The sequence below is a fragment of the Dermacentor andersoni genome, chromosome 6 (assembly GCF_023375885.2).
Source record: "Dermacentor andersoni chromosome 6, qqDerAnde1_hic_scaffold, whole genome shotgun sequence".
Taxonomy (NCBI): domain Eukaryota; kingdom Metazoa; phylum Arthropoda; class Arachnida; order Ixodida; family Ixodidae; genus Dermacentor; species Dermacentor andersoni.
This window is the reverse complement of record NC_092819.1, coordinates 30,261,962-30,272,353: the sequence shown is the minus strand read 5'-3', so window position 1 is coordinate 30,272,353 and position 10,392 is coordinate 30,261,962.

Sequence of the window (10,392 nt, the reverse complement as noted above, 5' to 3'; positions counted from 1 at the left end):
ATGACGCTATAACGCAGCGTGAAATGGGCCCACCGGCACCGGGCGACGCCGAGCCGAAAGTGTACGTCCGAAATATGTTCCATGCGGTCTCTACTTCAATGCGACGACCGTCGCGAGCAATCGCCTTTATAAAAACAATCCAGCGCTTAGGCACCCGCTTGAAGCGTTGCGCATCCAAGAAATACACGGACGCGAGGAGTGCGCCTGCCCGTTGAAAAAGAGATCACCCGTCCTTCGAACTACTGCGCCCGCGGTCCCTCGAACAATCCGCGTACAAGGAGGCGGCGTTACGTCACCCCCGCTAATGTCTCGTCGGGCCAGCAGCGGCCGACGTCGCGCCGAAATAAACCGCTCGTCGCACCGAGCTGCGGATCGCGCTGTTTCTCAGCGGGTGTGCCGCGGCTGCTGGGAGGGGACGTTTCCGGCGGAAGGCTTCCGGCAGGCGGTAGTCGAGCGCGCGAGGTATAGCCGCTCGCAGCCGAGTTGCTGTCCGGCGATGCGGAACAAAGGGACGCGTTTTCAGCGCGAGCCGGGCATGCCGCGCACGTCGACGCGCGCGTTGTTAGCGGCACAGGTTGTCGCCCCCGTAGCACCAACCGGCCCGCCGTGCGGCGGCATTGGTCGTTCGTCGGACGAGCGTGAGGCTCGTGTAACCTGGAGCGTAGGTGGGGGTCGCGCTGTAGAGTGCGTTGCCATTGCACCCCCCTCCCCTCCTCCCCCATGTGCCGGCATTGTCCCCCACTGCCTCGAACATAGCAGCCTGTCGAGTTACATATGAAGACAGCTAGTTTCGAGTTTGTTCAGCTGTGGTGGTGGTGGTGAATTGTAGCAACAGGCGGGTTTAGCCTGGCGATCAAGGCCGGCATCGTACTTCGTTTATATTACCTATTTGTTCTTTGCTACCTAGTTGTCTATAGAAACACGATGATGATAGACAATGCCCACAAAAGAATGAGAGAAAGGCAGCCGCTCAGCCGGCAATGTCGAATGCCAGTGTCACGTCGATCAAGACCAGTTTAAACCTGTCCTATCTTTCAAAGCGTCTTAAATGTTACCGCCTCTGTCTCTCTCACAAAATTCATCATTAAAACGCTGTTCTGAAAGAAGCGAATTCTTTCGCCTCTATCTACGTTTTATCTAGGCCGCTTTAAGGTAGGAGTGCCCGATTGCCATATGAATTTGTTTAGAGAATCTCATCCCTAGGACAAGCGTCGACCGGAACATCATTTGTGCTTTCATCGCTCTCATCGAGTGTTCTAACAACTTCAAATCAGCTGTCTGTCAACTTGAATGCCATATTTATTTATTTTTTCGACACTCGTCTCTGCAATGCCTTCCAGTCTTGAGCGTCATTGAAATAAGTAAACAAATGAATAAATAAATGTGACATTTTTATTGACATCGTGGTGAGGGCTAGTTGATTCATCTTTAGAACTAAGCTGAAACAGCTCGACTAAAAAAGGACACAGAGAAACGCGCACCACTGCAGAACAAGCGGAGAAAGTTAAGCGCCTCTCTGAAAATAGTCACCCTGCGAGGGTTTTGTTAATGGAGTAATGACGATTAAAATCGCAGCGTTAATAATATTCCTTATGTCACGTTCGATTACGCCTGCATCTACAATCTTCATCCTGCAGATAAATGCACTGACTTAGAAGGGTTCCAGTATATTTCGTGCTTCACAGAAACGTAAATCTTGCCTCCGCCATGCGCGTGTGTACTGCTTTATTCAGGTTGTCTCCTTTCTTCTAAAAGATTTTCCCCAATATGCGTACATATATATATTGTTAACGAATAATTAGGGCAGACAGCCACTTCGCTTTCGATAAATCTTCCGTCAATGCGCTATATGTTTGTATTGTGCTGTCCGTGAAAGTACCAGTTATATATGTATAGCACTTTTCGTTCGTTCGTTCGTTCGTTCGTTCGTTCGTTCGTTCGTTCGTTCGTTCGTTCGTTCGTTCGTTCGTTCGTTCGTTCGTTCGTTCGTTCGTTCGTTCGTTCGTTCGTTCGTTCGTTCGTTCGTTCGTTCGTTCGTTCGTTCGTTCGTTCGTTCGTTCGTTCGTTCGTTCGTTCGTTCGTTCGTTCGTTCGTTCGTTCGTTCGTTCGTTCGTTCGTTCGTTCGTTCGTTCGTTCGTTCGTTCGTTCGTTCGTTCGTTCGTTCGTTCGTTCGTTCGTTCGTTCGTTCGTTCGTTCGTTCGTTCGTTCGTTCGTTCGTTCGTTCGTTCGTTCGTTCGTTCGTTCGTTCGTTCGTTCGTTCGTTCGTTCGTTCGTTCGTTCGTTCGTTCGTTCGTTCGTTCGTTCGTTCGTTCGTTCGTTCGTTCGTTCGTTCGTTCGTTCGTTCGTTCGTTCGTTCGTTCGTTCGTTCGTTCGTTCGTTCGTTCGTTCGTTCGTTCGTTCGTTCGTTCGTTCGTTCGTTCGTTCGTTCGTTCGTTCGTTCGTTCGTTCGTTCGTTCGTTCGTTCGTTCGTTCGTTCGTTCGTTCGTTCGTTCGTTCGTTCGTTCGTTCGTTCGTTCGTTCGTTCGTTCGTTCGTTCGTTCGTTCGTTCGTTCGTTCGTTCGTTCGTTCGTTCGTTCGTTCGTTCGTTCGTTCGTTCGTTCGTTCGTTCGTTCGTTCGTTCGTTCGTTCGTTCGTTCGTTCGTTCGTTCGTTCGTTCGTTCGTTCGTTCGTTCGTTCGTTCGTTCGTTCGTTCGTTCGTTCGTTCGTTCGTTCGTTCGTTCGTTCGTTCGTTCGTTCGTTCGTTCGTTCGTTCGTTCGTTCGTTCGTTCGTTCGTTCGTTCGTTCGTTCGTTCGTTCGTTCGTTCGTTCGTTCGTTCGTTCGTTCGTTCGTTCGTTCGTTCGTTCGTTCGTTCGTTCGTTCGTTCGTTCGTTCGTTCGTTCGTTCGTTCGTTCGTTCGTTCGTTCGTTCGTTCGTTCGTTCGTTCGTTCGTTCGTTCGTTCGTTCGTTCGTTCGTTCGTTCGTTCGTTCGTTCGTTCGTTCGTTCGTTCGTTCGTTCGTTCGTTCGTTCGTTCGTTCGTTCGTTCGTTCGTTCGTTCGTTCGTTCGTTCGTTCGTTCGTTCGTTCGTTCGTTCGTTCGTTCGTTCGTTCGTTCGTTCGTTCGTTCGTTCGTTCGTTCGTTCGTTCGTTCGTTCGTTCGTTCGTTCGTTCGTTCGTTCGTTCGTTCGTTCGTTCGTTCGTTCGTTCGTTCGTTCGTTCGTTCGTTCGTTCGTTCGTTCGTTCGTTCGTTCGTTCGTTCGTTCGTTCGTTCGTTCGTTCGTTCGTTCGTTCGTTCGTTCGTTCGTTCGTTCGTTCGTTCGTTCGTTCGTTCGTTCGTTCGTTCGTTCGTTCGTTCGTTCGTTCGTTCGTTCGTTCGTTCGTTCGTTCGTTCGTTCGTTCGTTCGTTCGTTCGTTCGTTCGTTCGTTCGTTCGTTCGTTCGTTCGTTCGTTCGTTCGTTCGTTCGTTCGTTCGTTCGTTCGTTCGTTCGTTCGTTCGTTCGTTCGTTCGTTCGTTCGTTCGTTCGTTCGTTCGTTCGTTCGTTCGTTCGTTCGTTCGTTCGTTCGTTCGTTCGTTCGTTCGTTCGTTCGTTCGTTCGTTCGTTCGTTCGTTCGTTCGTTCGTTCGTTCGTTCGTTCGTTCGTTCGTTCGTTCGTTCGTTCGTTCGTTCGTTCGTTCGTTCGTTCGTTCGTTCGTTCGTTCGTTCGTTCGTTCGTTCGTTCGTTCGTTCGTTCGTTCGTTCGTTCGTTCGTTCGTTCGTTCGTTCGTTCGTTCGTTCGTTCGTTCGTTCGTTCGTTCGTTCGTTCGTTCGTTCGTTCGTTCGTTCGTTCGTTCGTTCGTTCGTTCGTTCGTTCGTTCGTTCGTTCGTTCGTTCGTTCGTTCGTTCGTTCGTTCGTTCGTTCGTTCGTTCGTTCGTTCGTTCGTTCGTTCGTTCGTTCGTTCGTTCGTTCGTTCGTTCGTTCGTTCGTTCGTTCGTTCGTTCGTTCGTTCGTTCGTTCGTTCGTTCGTTCGTTCGTTCGTTCGTTCGTTCGTTCGTTTCTTTGTTTGGCTGCGCTAATATTTGCGAGATTGTGTCGGAGGTGACCCAAGTTGCAACACAATAAAGAAACTGGTTGAGCAAACGACTAGCGTGTACTATGCGCTTACGCCTTCCAATTAATTAATTTCTGTTGGTCAACATTACAAAAGCAATATGTTTGAGTTTAAGTTTGAAGTTTATTTCCTTTCTTCACTACAGAAAGAGGAAGCAAGAGCTAAAGGCCAATTGGCCTGACAGGGGCTCTTGCTCCTAAGTGCGTTCGGCTTACATGATGATTTCATGTACTAAAAAAGCAAATATAACAAGAAACAAGCAAGTATGATGTAGAAAATACAAATAAACAAGATAATGTGTACATTATACAATGACTATGTGATAGACATTTCTGCTTCAATTTTTGTTTGTGCAATCACATTACCGCGCAGATGAAGGAATACATATATAGTGCATAAAAAACAATTTAATGCGAGAGCAATTTATGTGTAAATAATTTGATAGTGTATGAGTAGGTTTTTTATACATTGCTTAAAATTTGGCGCACAGAAATCAATTTTTTGCTCAACAATGTTTAGTAGCCTTGGTATTTGATAGTTTATATCCTGACGTCCGTAGTTAGTACGCGTGAATGGTATTTTCTTGATTTGATAACGTAATGGGTATCGAAGAGAAGTGGGTATGCTGACAACATGGAGCCTGTGTTTTTTTATATGTAAGAGTAATCTATAATAAAATACTTGATTTGCTCGGATCAATAAATGTTTGACGAAGAGATTGTGTGTGGGTAAGTCACGCGGCCTACCATGGTAGTTTTCAAAAATTCGGACTACTCGTTTTTGCAAGCTTAATAACTTATCATAGTTTTTTGTTGTAGTTGTTCCCCAGATCAAGACACAATAAGTTAGCTTCGAGTAAAAAAGGGCGTAGTATATTGCTTTCTTTAGCCATAAAGGTATTAGATCACCTATTTTATATATACAGCCTACTACTTTGCTAAGATCATTGCAAAGCTTATTGACATGATTGTCCCAGGAGAGGTTTTCTTGGAACCATACCCCCAAAAACTTTTGCGTTGTTACTTGTTCTAGCCTCTTTGCTTGAAATAGAACAGTTATATTAACAGGCAATGGCTTGTTTATTGGTCTAAATATTATATATTTGGTTTTGTTGACATTCAATTGTAGTTTGTTGATGTACAGCCATTCAGATAATAAATTTAAATAATCATTTATTTCTTTTTGTATGCATTGCAAGGAAGAATTTGCAAAAAAAAGATTAGTATCGTCTGCGTACATGATGATATTAGGTGAGGAAGAAATGTTAGGAAGGTCATTGATATATAGATTGAATAATATAGGACCAAGGATGGATCCCTGTGGCACGCCAGTCTGTATTTTGAGAAGTGAGGAAGTGGCCTGATTATATGAAACAAACTGGTAACGATCCGTTAAGTAACTTCTCATTAACTCTAATGCTGTACCACGTATACCGTAGTCATAAAGTTTGCACAGAAGTATACCATGATTTACGCTGTCAAAAGCCTTACGCAGGTCCAGAAATAAGCCTACCGTGTATAAACGGTTTTCCATATTTTGCAGTATTTGATGTTTTATATTTAGGAGCGCATCCTCACATGATTTATTTTTTTGGAATCCGTACTGCGCCGTACTAATAATAGAATATTTCCTTAAGAAACCTTCTAGTCGAGTGTTGAGAACAGTTTCAAAAAGTTTTGAAAAAAGAGGTAGTATAGATATGGGTCGGAAGTTGTTTACACTATGATCAGCACCGCCTTTATGAACCGGGCAGACTCTGGCTATTTTAAGTTTGCTAGGAAAAATTCCGGACTCAAACATTTTATTAATAATATGAGCTAATACATTAGAGATGATGTCAGACACATATATTATAGGAGATGCCATGATACCGTCGAAACCTGCAGCACTGTTTGACTTAAAGTTTTTGATCACGCTTTCTACCTCGGTTGGTGTCACCGGAAATAGCATTAAAGAATTTTGCAGAGACGGTTTCATAGTATGCCCTATCTCTTCTGGATCTGCTGCAGAAATGTTGCTGCAGCATTGAACAAAGTGAGTGTTTAGGATAGAGACGGCTTCTTCACCTGAAAGAGTGCCGTTAACCGAAGTTATTTGTAGCTCTTGAGGGCTAGCCTTTCCTCCAGATATTTTCTTAATTTCCAGCCAAACTTTTCTTGGATTCGTATATATGCGCGAGAACACCTTCTCATAATATTTTTCTTTTGCCTTTTTTAATTCTGAATTTACTTGGTTACGGTACTCGGTATATATGATTATGATTATATGACGGTATATATGATTATGAGCATGCCGTAGTGGGGGACTCCGTGTTAATTTTGACTACTCTGGGGGTCTTTAACGTGCACCCAATTCAAGTTACACGGGCGTTTTCGCATTTCGGCCCCATCGAAATGCGGCCGCCGTGGCCGGGATTTGACCCCGCGCCATGACGGGTGCGGTCACGCTTTCGATGTTGCGTACTAAAAACAGCTATTTATATCATTGTGTAACACAAGTTTAACTGCAGAAATCTTGCTGCTAGTTGCAGCTTATAAATAACCGCATTTTGACGGGACAACAGCACTTTGAAGTTACTCAGGTTTCTTGCATCTGGCATGGTCAGACGGAAGGGGAAAAAAATAAACACGAAATGACACGCGACGCGTCGAGAGTATCAGGTTTGTCAGGTATGGCCACGTGAGAAATCACAATACTATGAGAAAAGTTTTTGTTCAACGTGGCAACCCCGGTCTGGCATATATGGTCGTGGCGCATATTTACAATTTCATTCTCCCATTGATGGAAACCAAAGGCGGCGAATGCAGATGACGAGAATTGGAACTGCCTCCTTCATCGCGTCATTAATGCGTCACCAGCTCAACGACGTTTTTAAGCTCAACTCTAACTGCTTGTCTTTGCAAATGAAGTTTTGTAATGCTAATTGAGTTATTTCAGTCCTACATCTTACGCAACGCATTTTGATGGGGAGCGGAGTGGAATAAGAGGGGTGAGGGGGTGCTGTAATAAAATTAAATAATATGAGATTGTCCATTTTGCAATCATACTCCTTTCAATTTGCCCTACATTGGTTCAGAGGCGTTAACCACTAGGTCAACAGACGCCTAAGAAAATTGAAGAGTGCAAGTACACGCGAAGCGCCAGCGTCAAGACTCGCTTAAGTTTCCAGAGAAGCCGGCGGAAGTAAACACTCAAAGTGGCGAGAGGTCAGAGCAGAGCGCAGACGCGATCTATCGCCCACCTACGCCGCCATTCGTTCGTCTCGACAGGTTCTAATCCAGGCAATGCGGGGAGATCATCCGTCTCGTCAACGCTGCCTGCGGGACGCGTATATTCGGTCGTCGGCAATCCGACACACAACGAAAGAAAGAGGAAGAGAAGGATGGCGGGGGAGGGCGACGCTCTTGTGACAACAGCCCTCGGCGTTGTTCGAAATGGTCGTCGTCGCCGGTCCACTTGTAACAAGCGCGCCTCTGACACCTCGCAAGCGGAAGGCAGCTTCTGCTTTACGAGACGGAACCGCCTTTGTCTTTGAGCAGAAGCACCGCGCCTCTGGAATGCAACCGGTGACACGAGAGGTCTTCAGAGAAGGAGATGAAAGAGATACGATGGTGCGTTCGGAGACGGCAGCGCTTTGTCTGTCGAGCGCTTGACAAGTGGAAGATATGAGATACATAAGAGAGAACGACAGTGGCTGTGGAGTTGATTGTCGTACGGCTGCTCTGCGCGCCTTGTCAGTTGTCGTCGTCGAAACGCTACACTGGAAGGAGCGGAACAACGCGAAAGCGTTGAAAGATGCTCGCCGAGACGTTGTCAGCAAATAATTTGTATTTGTTATGAAAAAAAAAAGAGAAACAGAGCATAATTTAAAGACACTCTTTAAAACTTTCCGTCAGCAGGTACAATCTGTGTTATTCTCTTAGAAATTAATTTGCGGAATTGCTTGTTTGCCTAGTCAAGAAGTCAATTTCAATCAATAGATTTGCTCTGTTTCGGAATCCCTCGTAACAATCACGTCTTCAGCCGTTTACGCGGTTCCCAATAGAACAAGTTCAATAGAAACGATATTCAGATAAAATTATCAATAATTGAAAACCAAACGTGCATAAGTGCCACAAGAAGAAGCAATTTCAAACATTGTAAACGAAGAATGACGCAGCAAGCGCGTATATACTAATGATACGTTATTCTAACGAAACGAACACGCTAGCGCAACGTAATGATTGCTGCATACACCAGCGGCAGCTAATGTTGGCTTCGTTTTGTATTATTAAGTTTCACCTAAAGGACTAACCTTCAGTTAGCAATTTTCATGCCTTATATTTGCATGCTTTAACCGGCCGTGCCATAAACGAAACCTTGCTTATCTTATTCAGTGACGCTATCAGCGAATATAATGTTCTTAAGGAAAGCAAAGTAAATATCATTGTCAGAAAAGCTAACATCCCTCAAGCAGCTTTGAACGTATACGCCGTCGGCCGCAGTCCCTGTGGCTGAAACTTCAGTAGGTTGATTGGCGATTACAACAAAAGAAAAAAAGAAATATGTTAGTGCAAAGTTGTTTTCGTCGACGCTTTGTCCCTGACGGTTTCGTATAATCGGTTATCGCCGTTGTATGATGGATTGCCTTCAACGGAAGCTGCACTTATTTACAGATCCTGTGCAAGGCATCACGTTGCTTCCGGTAAGCCAAGAGTGAAAGGAGACGGCTACAAAGGTTGATTGATCTTTTCAAGAACCTTAATTGAGTATAACCTCACTATTACTGCGCAAGATCAGTATAAATACACAGTTTTTAATAATGTAGACAGAAAAAAGTACAAATGCTGTATAAACCACTATCTCCAGAACTTTGTTGTGGGGTTAACCTACTCCAATGCTCACTGCGTAAGCGGTGGAGCCAAGGAATGCCAGGGCATCGCGAAGATCTTTCTCAACTTAACGACGTCTCTCCCAAAATTGCCGCTACAGCTTGTCACAAAATAAGTGTACTTTTCACGAGTTTTCAGATTACAACTTATTGGACACAACGATCGAGATATATGACCACCATTCTGCGTTCGCTACAGCTGATTTTACGAAGCACTGAAGTAAGCCTAATTTAACATGTGGACTATGTTGACGACGTAGCAGGACGCTGCAATGGCTTCAGCGAGTATATAAATGTAAATATACTGCGGCGAAACTTGGGAATAATGTATTTTGACTGCTTCACAGGTCTGGGTTCATATAAACGGAAAAGGAGAAAAAAATAAACGATTGACAATCACAGGAGTTGTCGACATAAAGCGTAAATTATAGCGCTGTGTGCGGTCAACTCATCTTGCGACTTATAACTCAGAGCGTATGACAAGGTTTTGCGTGCGATTAAGAACACCTACAAAGATTATCTGGTGCCATCGACAAATTTTTTTTTTAAAGAAGCACGCGCTAACTGTAGCACCCCTGTCGCCAATGCAACCTGCTCGCCCGGTCTCGCCACCGGTGGCGTCCGATGCTTTGTTAGTTTGCCAAAACAAAATTAACTATACTACTTATACTGAAACGTTGCATTTTTCCTGTGGTGTTTGTTATAGGTTCACTAAGTGTTTGTACTTTCGAGACAAATTTTGTGGAATCACATTACTGAGCTCAAGTACTCGCATCGCGACATTGGTGTGCCAGTTTGGAACTTGGACGAACCAGGAAGGGAAACAAAATTAATCGCACCCACCGCTTGCCCCGTGCCTTCTTGCCTTATTTTGGCATTACAAGAACGTGTGGAAATCACCAGAGAAAGTGTCAACCAAATTAGTGTGTATGGTGTCGGGCTGCTGAGTACGAGGTCGCGGGATCGAATCCCGGCCACGGCGGCCGCATTTCGATGGGGGCGAAATGCGAAAACACCCGTGTACTTAGATTTAGGTGCACGTTAAAGAACCCCAGGTGGTCGAAATTTCCGGAGTCCTCCACTACGGCGTGCCTCATAATCAAAGTGGTTTTGGCACGTAAAACCCCGTGATTTTTTTTACATTAGTGTGCACTCAATAGCGCTAAAGTCGTTTCACAATGCGCATCCTTCAATCCTAAATAAATACAAACAAAAACACTACACGTCGAAACATCAATTACGAGCACTTTCTTGCGAAAATGCTGCGATAGTTGTTAGATGTATATCGCTTACATTTTTCTGTTTATTGTGCTTCGCTTTCATATAGATCTTGTTTATTCCATTTGTTTTTTACGGATGCTGACTCTGTCAGCAGCAAATTTGCATAACTATATCGGCTTCCGGATGCGTTTGCTTCTTGCCTAAGTGCTTGGTTGCTGTGTCTACCTTGTAATGG